This window comes from Danio rerio, chromosome 17 (assembly GCF_052040795.2).
Source record: "Danio rerio strain M-AB ecotype USA chromosome 17, GRCz13ab, whole genome shotgun sequence".
NCBI classification, from domain to species: Eukaryota; Metazoa; Chordata; class Actinopteri; order Cypriniformes; family Danionidae; genus Danio; species Danio rerio.
In genome coordinates this window covers 17,590,228-17,603,808 of record NC_141037.1, presented here as the reverse complement: position 1 = coordinate 17,603,808, position 13,581 = coordinate 17,590,228, and the positions used below count along the sequence as shown (strand labels likewise).

Sequence of the window (13,581 nt, the reverse complement as noted above, 5' to 3'; positions counted from 1 at the left end):
CGGAGTCTGCTACAGTCCACCGGAGGTCACGTTTCGATCACGGATGCATGCTTAGAGAGTGGTGCTGTAATGCACTGTTTTCCACAAAGGGAATTCAGAGTGCTGAAATATAATTTACTAAACCAGCATTGGGCAGGTTAAACGACCAAAACAAACGTAACACAGATTTTCACAACAGAATATCTGCATATTATTATGGTGTTTTTATACTTTAGAAAAGTCAAAAACTTACATACAGCACTTTTAAGTTACAGTATTTGCCAAGTATATTACACACTGTGCCAAGCTTGTTGAATGCAACTTAAAAACTCAAATAATATATGTTTATTTGCACTTGCTAATTTGTAGTTTTCACTTTTTATTGGGATTTATTTTCTCTTTTGTTTCACATCTAAGCTTTCGCAATATGACCATTTATGTTTATCATATATCATTCAGTACAAATCACAGTTTTCATCTCTACTTAAAACATTTTTTTTTTATCTGCAGATACTTTGAAGGAATTATTTCTTTAAGAATTAAATGGAAAAGTGTTAGTTCTAACTTGTTTGTAAATATGGTTTTGTCTTGAAAATAGCCAATATAGAAACCTGATACATGAAAATATACTCACACATGTAAAAATGTCATGTTTAGTGCATCCGGAAAGTATTTTTTTCACATTTTTAAATGTTACAGCCTTATTCCAAAACTAATTAAATTAATTTATTTCCTCAAAATTCTACACACAATACCCCATAATGACAATGTGGAAAAATAGTTTTTGAAAGTGTTGCAAATTTATTACAAATAAAAAAAAAACGGAAAAATCACATGTACATAAGTATTCACAGCCTTATGTACTCTAAATTGCTCTAAAAAGCTCTAAATTCAGCTCAGGTACATTCTGTTCCCACTGATCATTCTTGAGATGTTTCAGCAGCTTAATTGGAGTTTACCTATGGTAAACTCAGTTGATTGGACATGATTTGAAAAGACATACACCTGTCTATATAAGGTCCCAGTGTGACAGTAAACAACAAGACGTGGAACCCAAATGCAAGTAAAAAGTCTTTATTGCTTGACTTAAGCAAAACAGGGAAAATGGTGAGTGGTTGGAAGTGAGGAAACTGTAGTAGTAATTAAAGAGATGGTCCGTCTCGGCAGCGCCGGATAAATGTTCATAAACTCATCAACAGAGCAGATCAAACATTCGTCGTAGAAGAAACAGCAATGTCTCCGATGAACTCATCAACAGAGCAGATCAAACACTCAGCGTAGCAGGAAGAGGGCTCATCAGAGACAGCAACAAGGAATCAACCAAACCACTCACCACCAGCGATCTCAACGGGAGGAGCCTGACAAAAACACAAAACACCGTGAACAAACAACGAACTGACAAAGTGAGACAGTAACGCTGATCATTTATAGGCACATAAAATGCGCTACACCTGTAGCGCGCTGATTATCAGCCGAGCGCGCTACGCAACAGTTCCGGTAACAAAAGATCATGTGACCGCTCAGCTGATGACATGAAAACAAACACCCACTGACAGCCACGCGACACCCACACAAACACAGAGAGAAAAAGCACACATACTTAGAAACACGCATCATGATACTGAACTGTCACACAACGCAGACACTTCAAATAAGGAGCAGATGGATCCACAACCGTGACACCCAGGGTTGACAGTGCATGTCAAAGCACAAACCAAGCATGAATACAAAGGAATTGTCTGTAGACCTCTGAGACAGGATTATCTCGAGGCACAAAGCTAGGGAAGGTTACAGAAAAATTTCTGTTGCTCTAAAAGTTCCAATGAAAGGTTCCTGCCTTAGTCAGGGAGGTGATCAATAACCTGATGGTTACTCTGTCTGAGCTCCAACGTTCTTCTGTGAAGAGAGGAGAACCTTACAGAAGGAAAACCATCTGTACAGCAATCTACCAATCAGGCCTGTATGGTAGAGTGGCCAGTCGGAAGCCAGTCCCTGCCTGGAGTTTGCCAAAAGGCATCTGAAGGACTCTCAGAACATAAGAAACAAAATTCTCTGCTCTGATGAGACTAAAATGGAACTTTTTGGAGTTACGTTTGGAGAAAACCAGGCACTTCTCATCCCCAAGCGACGGTTTATCTTCCAGCAGGACAATGAACCAAGGCACACTGCCAAAATATCAATAAAGCGGCTTCACAACAACTCTGTGAATGTCCTTTAGTGGCCAGCCAGAACCCAGACCTAAATCCAATTGAACATCTCTGAAGAGATCTGAAAATGGCTGTACACCATCGCTTACCATTCAACCTGATAGAGCTTGAGAGGTACTGCAAAGAGGAATGGGCAAAAACTCCCAAAGACAGGTGTGCCAAGCTTGTGGCTTCATATTCAAAAAGATTGAGGCTGTAATTGCTGCCAAAGGGGCATCAACAAAGGATTGAGCAAAGGCTGTGAATACTTCTGTATATGTGATTTTTCAGGTTTTTTATTTTTAATAAATTTGCAAAAATTTCAAAAAATCTTTTTTTCACATTGTCTGTGCTGGAACATATTTGATGAAAGCAGAATTAATGTTTAATCTTTGATTGGCAAGATAATTATTGTGTATTGCAAGGGTAATTCTTTTAAGTAGTGATTTGGTTTCATTTTGTAAATGGTTAGTGTTCCATCTAGTGGTGACCTTGAGTTATAGCAAGGTAGATCCTGCTGTTCACTTAAAATCAGGAAGTAAAGTGCTGCAAGCACACGGCAATGACTACGATGATCAGCAATCGTCATGTTTTTCTGTAATCTTAACCCTTGCAACAGCATCGCTTGTAAGTACGTTTTTGATTGTATAAGGTGTTCATTATATTGTATGTTTTATGAATAATTGAGCTCAAGAGTGACTTCTTAGCTTATCGGCAGAGCTAATACATTAGCCACAATTTGCTTTAGCTTTATATTTCAGTATTTTGTATTTACATAAGAGAAGATATTATTTACTACAAAGCACTCTGTATTTCATGTAAAAGCTATGCTTCTGTAGTTTTGTTAACTTGTGGACATATTATTTATGTATCCTATTGTTTTTTATTGTAGTTTCACTCCATACCCAAGACCATTAAACCTGTTGGCAAATGAGTTTCTTGTCTTCAGAGTCGTGTGAGGGAAGGGAGTTTATCTAACTGTCAAAACAATCACTAAGGGACAGTATGTTGAGGACAGTACAGTGAAAAAGCGGCTGCAAGAAGAGAGTACAGCAGCAGTTATGAAGATTCAAGTAAATTGATAAGAGTATCAAGTGCACAATGGAGTCTACACACTCATATAAAACCAGATCGTATGCATCTTGTTCAAGATCGAGCAGCTCTTCTACAAGTGCTGCAGCTGCTATGGCTAGAGCAAAGGCGGAAGCAGCTAAAGCACGTTTGAAGTTTGCAGATGAAGAAGAAAAAATAAAGGTGGAGAAAGCCAAGTTGGAGGCAAAAATTGATAAAATGGCTTTAGAGAGAGAAACTGCTGCAGCTGTAGCTGAAGCAGAAGTTTTAGAAGCAGCAGCTAACACCAGTGTTCATAGTAAACATGAGCCTCAACTGGAAACCACTCCAGCCGATGTTATGCAGCGAACAAGTGAATATATTGAACAGATGAATCTACATGCATCTACAGAATTGGCATCACAACCAGAACCACTCCCTTCCGCAGAGACAGTAAATCCTCACACAGAATTACTAGTTACAAATTCTGTTCCGGATACACGTCTCAAGACAGAGAGTTGTTCAGACGATGCTGAATTCTATCACATGCAATCAAGGAGAGATTCTGTACAAGCATCACAGTTTACACCAAGAAGGTACCATCTTCATGACCCAACAGATAGCGAAGTACACAGACGGAGGGCACATTTCACACAAAGCCACATACCCCCTGTCTCAACGACAAGTCAAATGCCTCAGAGTGTAAAAGACAAAACAGATATTTCAGACTTCGTCAGATATTTTGCTCGCCGTGAACTTGTTAATACTGGATTAATACAGTTTAATGACCAGCCAGAAAGCTTCAGAGCTTGGCAACGGTCTTTCCAAAATGCAGTAGGTGGCCTGGATTTGACAGCTAGTGAGGAAATGGACTTGTTAGTCAAATGGTTAGGAAAGGAATCAGCTGAACACGCTAAACGCATGAGATCAGTGCACATTAATCAACCACTGAAAGGCCTTGACATGATATGGACTAGACTGGAGGAATGTTATGGTGCACCAGAAGTAATCGAAAGAGCTCTTTTCAGGCGCATTGAAAGTTTTCCAAGAATTTCAAGCAGAGATTACTCAAAGCTTCATGAATTAAGTGATCTTCTCATGGAAATAGAGGCAGCTAAAGCTGATGGATACCTTGCAGGCTTAACATATCTGGACACAGCAAAAGGCATCAATCCCATAATACAAAAGTTGCCATTCAATCTTCAAGAAAAGTGGCTGTCATATGGAGCTGGTTACAAAGAGAGATATGGTGTCTCTTTCCCCCCCTTTGAGGTCTTGGTTGACTTCATAAGTCAGCAAGCAAGAATCAGGAATGACCCAGGTTTCAACTTCTTTACTCAAACAGATTCAGTTTACAAAACAGAGAAATCTAGCTGGAAGTCAAACAAATCAAGAGAAGTCTCAGTTAATAAGATGAATGTGTCTACCCCTGTACATTTAGACACAGATAAAGATGAAAGAAAATCTGTGGATGCAGAGAAACTCTGTCCCATTCACAACAAACCTCACTTACTTAGGAACTGTCGTTCTTTCCGTGAGAAACCTTTAGAGGAACGTTATGCATTTCTAAAAGAAAAATGCATCTGTTTCAAATGTTGCATAGCTACTACACACATTGCTAAGAACTGCAAATTTGTTACGAAATGTTCTGAGTGTGGAAGTGAGAAGCATATTTCTGCACTACACCCTGGTCCTGTTCAAAAAGCTCAAGAAACTGTATCCTTACCGCTGCATGGCGGGGAGCAAGTTTCTACGTCACTAGAAGAAGTGGAGGCTCATTGCACTGAGGTTTGCAGAGATGACCATAGCAGTAAGTCATGCTCAAAAATCAGTTTGGCAAAAGTGTATCCCAAAGGTCAACCTGAAAAAGCAATGAAAGTCTATGTGATCCTCGATGAGCAAAGCAACAGGTCATTAGCTCGCTCTGAATTCTTTGATGCTTTCAAAGAAAATACCCCAGCTACTCCCTACACCCTGAGAACTTGTTCTGGAGTGACGGAAATCATTAGTCGAAAAGCATCAGGATATCAAATGCAGTCTTTGGATGGGAAAGTAGTCTTTTCTCTACCAAGTTTGCTTGAATGTAACAACATTCCTGACAATAGGGCAGAAATTCCCACACCAAGTGCTGCTCTCCATCACCCTCATCTGAAGCCTATAGCTTCATTCATACCAGAATTGGAGCCAGACGTTCCCATCATGATGCTTCTGGGCCGTGACATCATCAGAGTTCATAAAGTGCGCAGTCAAGTTAATGGTCCCAATGATGCTCCCTATGCACAGAAACTTGACTTGGGATGGGTGATAGTTGGCAATGTTTGTCTAAATGGCATTCATAAGTCTACAGCTGTGAGTACCTTCTTCACTTACACAAAGGAACAACGTCCTTCTATCTTTGATTCCTGTCCTAATGTTTTCTGTGTAAAAGGGAGGAAAAGTAATGAGCAGAAAAATGATAATGGAATTTGTTCTATGGAACAACTTATCTGCAATCGCGAACATGATCAGTTGGGCAAGGACGTATTCAAGGTTACTTGTGACGACAATAAAGTGGCCCCATCTATCAATGACTTGACATTTCTCCAAATTATGGAACAAGGATTGGAGAGAGATGAAAACAATAGCTGGATAGCTCCGCTGCCTTTCAAAGTTCCAAGGTGCAGACTCCCCAACAACAGATGTCAAGCCTTGAAAAGGTTGTTAATCTTGAGACGTAATCTAGAGAGAAACCCACAAATGAAACAACACTTTTTCACATTCATGGACAAAATCTTCGATAAAAAATATGCAGAAGAAGCCCCCCTGCTGTTAGAACGAGAAGAATCCTGGTATTTACCACTCTTCGGGGTGTACCACCCTAAAAAACCAGGAAACATAAGAGTGGTTTTTGATTCCAGTGCTCGGTATGAGGATGTTTCATTGAATGATGTTCTATTGTCTGGGCCAGATATGAACAACACGCTTGTCGGTGTGCTCATGCGATTTCGCAAGGAAGCCGTAGCTATAACAGCTGACATTGAACAAATGTTCTACGGTTTCTTAGTGAGAGAAGACGACCGTAACTTCCTAAGGTTTCTGTGGTTTCGTAATAATGACCCATCAGAGGACATTGTAGAGTACAGAATGCGCGTCCATGTATTTGGGAACAGCCCTTCACCTGCTGTTGCCATCTACTGTCTCAGACAGTCTGTTAAGGATGGTGACCCTGATGTAAGAAGCTTTGTGAATCGTGACTTTTATGTAGATGACGGATTGAAGTCACTTCCGACAGAAAAAGCAGCAATAGATCTGCTCAAAAACACGCAGAGAATTCTTGCTGGTTCCAATTTACGGCTTCATAAGATAGCCTCGAACAGCACAGAAGTTCTAAAGGCCTTCCCATCTCAAGATCATGCTAGTGAAATCAAAGACTTGGATCTTGGTTCTGACATGCTTCCGACACAGCGCAGTCTGGGATTGAACTGGAACCTGCGAACGGACACGTTTACATTCAAAATCGACACACAAGCAAAACCCTTTACTCGCAGAGGTGTATTATCAACTGTCAATAGCATCTTTGATCCTCTTGGGTTTGTTTCCCCAGTAACAATTCAAGGTAAACTGATCATGAGAGAACTTAATAATCAGAATGATGACTGGGATGCGCCCCTTCCCAAAGAAATGGAGGAAAAGTGGGAAACGTGGCGACAATCACTGATTGATTTGAAAAATCTAAACATTCCAAGATGCTACACAAATATATCACCTTCTACAGCCACTCAAAGGGAGTTGTTCATCTTCTCTGATGCTTCAACAAAAGCAATAGCTGCAGTTGCTTACCTTAGATTGACAGATTCGTTTGGAGTCAGTCAGCTCGGCTTCGTCATGGGTAAGGCAAAACTCAGCCCAGAACAAACAATTCCTCGTCTTGAGTTGTGTGCTGCAGTTTTGGCAGTGGAACTGGCAGAATTCATTACTTCAGAAATTGACATGCATTTGGATGACATTGCTTACTTTACAGATAGTAAGGTAGTGCTAGGATATATACACAACGAATCACGACGTTTCTATGTATATGTCAGCAATAGAGTCCTTCGGATTCGCAAGTCTACTCACCCAAGTCAATGGAAGTATGTGTGCACAACAGAAAATCCAGCAGACATTGCAACAAGGTATGTTACTGCTGCTCATCTTCAAAACACTGATTGGCTTTGTGGACCAAACTTTCTGTTAAACAACCCTTGCACACAAGAAAAGAACGAATTTGAGCTTGTAAATCCTTCTTCTGATGCAGAGCTACGTCCTGAAGTCTCCACACTGAGTACTGCATTGAGGAATAAGAGTCTTGGAGCACAACGATTTTCCAGGTTCTCTACCTGGAAATCTAGCATTCATGGCACAGCACGCCTTCTTCATATATCACGGCAATTCTGTAAAGGTTCTACAACTCAGACATCAGGCTGCAAGGGCTGGCATTACTGTCTTAATGCGCCTACAGTAGAGGAACTCTTATGTGCTGAAAAAATTATTATTAAAACAGTGCAACAAGAGACATATGCTCAAGAGTATGAGAGTTTGAAAACGGGAAATAAGCTCTCTAAGCAAAGCTCCCTCAAAGCTTTAGACCCTTTCATAGATGTAGATGGTCTGCTAAGAGTGGGAGGTCGATTAACAGAAGCACAGATTGAGGGTGATGTAAAAAATCCCCTTATCATCCCTGGCAAACATCACATTGCAACACTTTTGATTAAACATCATCACGAGAAAGTGCGACACCAGGGGCGACACTATACGGAGGGTGCTGTGCGAGCTGCTGGCTACTGGATAGTGGGTGGAAAGAGGAAGGTTTGCAGTGTCATTCACGAATGCGTTACTTGCCGAAAACTCAGAGCAACACCACAGACTCAAAAAATGTCTGATCTACCAGCAGATCGTGTATCCATGGATCCTCCATTTACAAATGTGGGACTAGACGTCTTCGGACCATGGGATGTGGTGGCGCGGCGAACAAGAGGTGGCCATGCACAAAGCAAAAGGTGGGCCGTGATATTTACCTGTCAAAGCGTGAGAGCTGTACACATTGAACTTATAGAATCTTTAGATACATCTAGTTTCATTAATGCCTTGCGGCGTTTTCTTGCTATCCGAGGGCCTGTGAAACTCATTCGCTCAGACAGAGGAACAAATTTTGTTGGAGCTTGCAGAGAGCTCAACATCTTGTCTAACATTGACAAAACCTCCGTAGAAAAGTTCCTTTTGGATCAGAGCTGTGTGTGGCAATTTAACCCGGCACATGCTTCTCATATGGGTGGGTCCTGGGAGAGGATGATAGGCCTTGCTAGAAGGATACTAGATGCAATGCTTCAACAGCTTGGACCTTCAGCATTAACACATGAGATGCTCTCCACTCTTATGGCAGAAGTCACTGCAATAATAAATGCAAGGCCACTCGTTCCAGTGTCGTCTGACCCAAATGATCCATTCATACTAACACCCAGTGCACTCTTAACCCAAAAGGTCACAATTGCTCCAGCCCCAACTTTTGATGTGGATAAAAATCTTCATATCAGACAGTGGCGAAAGGTACAGCACTTGGCACAAACCTTTTGGGATAAATGGAAAAAGCAGTACCTAACTCTTCTACAACCAAGAAGAAAGTGGCCATCCAGTGAACCTGATCTTGAATTGGGAAGCATTGTGCTTTTGAAGGATGAACAACAAAAAAGAAATGAATGGCCAATGGGACTTGTCACTCAAGTTTTTCCAAGCAAAGACAACAAGGTTCGCACGGTAGAAGTCAAGGTCTTTAAAAAGGACGGACCAAAAATGTTCATACGCCCCATCACAAAAACTATCCTTCTTCTTACACCAGAAAAACTTGACTAAATTTAAGGATCTGTAAATAGTGGCATGTTACCACGCCAGACGGGGAGTGTGCTGGAACATATTTGATGAAAGCAGAAATAATGTTTAATCTTTGATTGGCAAGATAATTATTGTGTATTGCAAGGGTAATTCTTTTAAGTAGTGATTTGGTTTCATTTTGTAAATGGTTAGTGTTCCATCTAGTGGTGACCTTGAGTTATAGCAAGGTAGATCCTGCTGTTCACTTAAAATCAGGAAGTAAAGTGCTGCAAGCACACGGCAATGACTACGATGATCAGCAATCGTCATGTTTTTCTGTAATCTTAACCCTTGCAACAGCATCGCTTGTAAGTACGTTTTTGATTGTATAAGGTGTTCATTATATTGTATGTTTTATGAATAATTGAGCTCAAGAGTGACTTCTTAGCTTATCGGCAGAGCTAATACATTAGCCACAATTTGCTTTAGCTTTATATTTCAGTATTTTGTATTTACATAAGAGAAGATATTATTTACTACAAAGCACTCTGTATTTCATGTAAAAGCTATGCTTCTGTAGTTTTGTTAACTTGTGGACATATTATTTATGTATCCTATTGTTTTTTATTGTAGTTTCACTCCATACCCAAGACCATTAAACCTGTTGGCAAATGAGTTTCTTGTCTTCAGAGTCGTGTGAGGGAAGGGAGTTTATCTAACTGTCAAAACAATCACTAAGGGACAGTATGTTGAGGACAGTACATTGTCATAATGGGGTATTGTGTGTAGAATTATAAGCAATTAAATTAATTTAATCATTTTTGGAATAAGGCTGTAACATTTAAAAATGTGAAAAAAGTGAAGCGCTATGAGTACTTTCTAGATGCACTGTATTCAATATATATTTTGAAATGTTGCAAAAATGGCCACTTAAATATATATATTTTTTGTTACATTGGAGTTATATCTGTAATTGTTCTTACTGCATACATGGCCATATATGAACATACAATTAGCTCTTATATATATATGTACATATTTGCTATTCCACTGGTTCATTTTTGTAAAATTTTGAAATATATGTTGAAAATTTACATGTGGGAATTCCAAATCTGAACTTGCTTGTCGTCTATGTAATTTGCATGTATTGCTATATATCAGATTTCTATGTGGAAGCCATTGAAGCAATAAACTTAAATCACTCTTTCTCTCTCTCTCTCTCTCTCTCTCTCTCTCTCTCTCTCTCTCTCTCTCTCTCTCTCTCTCTCTCTCTCTCTCTCTCTCTCTTCCCCTCTTTCTCTCTTTTATAATAAACAAAAGATCATACAGTTGTAGATATAATTGCATCAGTTTATACTGTGAGTCATGTTTTTTTCTTGAAGGTGCATGCATATACAATTGTGTTAGTCTGCTAAAACAAACACCAAAACACTTTTCTTTATTCCCCTAAATATGCCATTTTAATGTTAAACCAGTGAAGATCAGCACCATTTCTGCTCTTTTGTTCTTCAGAGTGCTGCTTCTAGCTGCCAAAATAATGATCTTGGCAGAATGAGGCTTGTTTTTTCCTCTGATCCCTGGGTGATTTGTGTCTTCTGCACTACATTGATAGTGTTCCACTCGAAGGACTCCCTTAGGCCCCATAAATGTATATTTACTCATCATGAGCCTGATATGTTTGTTTATTTAGGATTATGACATCTTGTTTCATTGGCTGTAACTAAGCTGCAAAATCATAACCGCTGTTTTCTCAAACTGGTAGGTTATATGTTTATTAGTTAACACCATGGACTCTGAACCATTAACTAGTTTCACGCAGCAGTGCTTTTACACACAATCAAAGCCTTTTAGCACAGTCAGTCAATCGAAGTGACATGTCTTGGCACCAAAATGGAGTGGACAAGATGGCTCATAAAATGCAATGATGTGGTAAAAGAACACTCTTGTCTTTGATTATCTTTTATATTTGGTCCAGGAATAGCATGTTCAAGGAGTAGTTCGCACAAAAAATTTTAATTCTGTCATTATTTACTCACCCTTCACTGGTTACATTTGAATTTTTACCTTTAAAACAAAACAAGATTTATTGGAGAAAGCTGGAAGCCTGTAGCCATTGACTTTTATAGTATTTGTTTTTCCTACAAGAAAGCAGAACAGAAGGAAAAAAACTGTGGATTCTAACGCTCCAGTATAATAATGGAGCTTTATAGTATATTAATATACTATATAATGCTCAGTGAGCGCGGTCTTTCGTATGAGACGTTAAACCAAGGTCCCGACATTCTGTGGTCGTTAAAAATCCCATGGATGTCTTTCGAAAAAGAGTTGGGGTGTAACCCTGGCATTCTGCCCAAATTGCCCACTGGCCTCTGTTCATCATGGCTCCCTAAGCATCCCCATATTATAATTTCCTTTATATCATAAAATCCTTTCCACCAATCAGCTGGTGTGTGGTGTGCGGTCTGGTGCAATATGGCTACCATCGCATCATCCAGGTGGATGCTGCACACTGGTAGTGGATAAGGAGATCCCCCCCCAAAAATGTGTAAAGCGCTTTGAGTGTCCAGAAAACGCTATGATAATGTAAGGAATTATTATTAAATCCGTGTTTCAGAGGTCTTAAAATGCAATTGAACCGACTCCCAAAAAGATGCCAAGTAAACATTCTTGTTAATCTGAAAAACTATCCTGAAGTCAGATATTCTGCATTGAAAATGTGAGTTATGTGCCAAAACTTCCATCTTTGTTTTGGTTCTTTTAACTTTATGAGCACTTAATGAGCACTTTAGCCAATTATTTTTCAGCACTCCAGGTTGCCTTGTTGGAAAATTGTGTATTTCATTAATTAATTCAAAAAGGCTCTGAAAGCATGCGTCTGAGACCGAAATGCGACCTCCGGTCAACAGTAGCAGACTTCGAAATGAGACGTAGATTCAGAGTTCCACATGAGGTTAGTAATTAGCAAATAATATAAATGTCACTAACATAAACATGAGGTGCACAGGTTCAAACATTGTAACCCAACAACAAGCTATGGGACAAGATTTGCAGTGATAAGCAATTTGGCTTTTTGCACTAGACGAAACATGACAGAAATTAAATACAGCCATTCAGAAGCACAGGATATGCACTGTCTCATGAAAGGTTAAGATTTATAGTCTAATACATATTAAACCTCTTTAACATTATTAAATGTAGATGCTGAATCACTGATGTGTGTTGGCTTGTCACAGTTTTAAAGTTCAATTTCAAACAGTTTATTTTATTTTCAAGATCTAAGGTGAACTATCTGCTGCTGCTTTTAGTAGTATGGCAATAAATGTCATGTAAAATGGCATTCAAACTCACATTATTAGCATTTAACACTGAATAAAGCACGTAAGGTGTGCCTGAGGTGATCATTGTCAGTTTTCTGTTGATTAGCTGCAAGAAGTAGAAGCCATTTCTAATATATCAATTCGAGGAGTTAGTTAGATCATAAATTCCTTTTAACAGAAAAGTATTACTTCTATTGCTGGCTTTCATTTAGAACACAATTTAAATCAGCCTTTAGGCTCCATCATCAGACTCGCTCCTTTCGGTCCTCAATCAATGCAATATAAGTTTGACAACCACTGAGTGTCAAACTTATAAGTTATTGACATTGGAAAATTATGTTTTGTTAGTGCAGTTTGGGCGAATTGATGTAACATTTTAGATTTTATTATTATTATTATTATTATTATTATTATTATTATTATTATTATTATTATATTGCGTTTCTGTGTGGAGTTTGCATGTTCTACCCTTGTTTGTGTGGGTTTGCTCCCGTTTCCCCCAATAACATGCGCTATGAGACATTTGAATTGAATAAACTAAATTGGCCATAATGTATGAGTGTGTGTGTGAATGAGTGTGTATGAGTGTTTCCCAGTACTGGGTTGCGGCTGGAAGGGCATCTGCTGAGTAAAACAAATGCTTTAATAGTTGGCAGTTCATTCTGCTGAGGCAACATCTGAAATGAAGACTAAGCCAAAGAAAAATGTATGAATATTATTGTTGTTGCTGTTATTTTATTCATGTTTTGAGGTTTTTCATGCTATATATGTATAATTAACAGTGTTAAGTATGTCATTAGTTGTGCAAATTCTGTACTATAAAATTTGTCTTAAATTTTATTACGTGTAGTATTAAAAAGGTCTTTAAAAGTCTAAATATATCTCTTAGAAACCTGCAGATAGCCTGTAGTGAGTAAATGTTATTTTTCTGTGTGAACTGTCTCTTTAATTCAGCTTGCATTTCAAGCTTGTATTTTAACTGTGCTGCCCTAGAAAACCAACAACTTTTGAGAAGATTTTTCTAGCTTTAAAATCTATATTTGAAGAGGACTCATTTCTGTGTTCACATCTTTTAACTCGCGTTGTTGCATTGAAGCCCACATTATTTGTCATAAGCCAGCATGAATGGCTGCTGTTTCTGCAGTATTTCTCCAAGCGCACACTTTAATCGTGGTGGAAATACAGTACACATGGAGACCGAGGAGGATTGTGAAGAGTGTCTCTAG

General features: G+C 39.0%; 2 protein-coding genes across 3 annotated transcripts in view; both read left to right on the top strand.

Annotated features, from left to right (window-relative positions):
- hmbox1a (homeobox containing 1a) overlaps window positions 1-13,581 on the top strand; it is a 664,927-nt gene that overhangs the window by 564,032 nt on the left and 87,314 nt on the right. The window lies entirely within an intron of this gene.
- The window catches only part of tdp1 (tyrosyl-DNA phosphodiesterase 1), a 73,933-nt gene that overhangs the window by 24,738 nt on the left and 35,614 nt on the right, over window positions 1-13,581 (top strand). Inside the window, exons 1-2 of one of the 2 annotated variants that reach the window (XR_015513231.1) lie at window positions 2,693-2,792; window positions 3,058-9,406. The exons of the other annotated variant lie outside the window; for it this stretch is intronic. The gene's annotated coding sequence lies outside the window, so the exon portion shown is untranslated. Of the gene's footprint in view, window positions 1-2,692; window positions 2,793-3,057; window positions 9,407-13,581 lie in introns of those variants that run through there. 2 annotated transcript variants of the gene reach the window in all.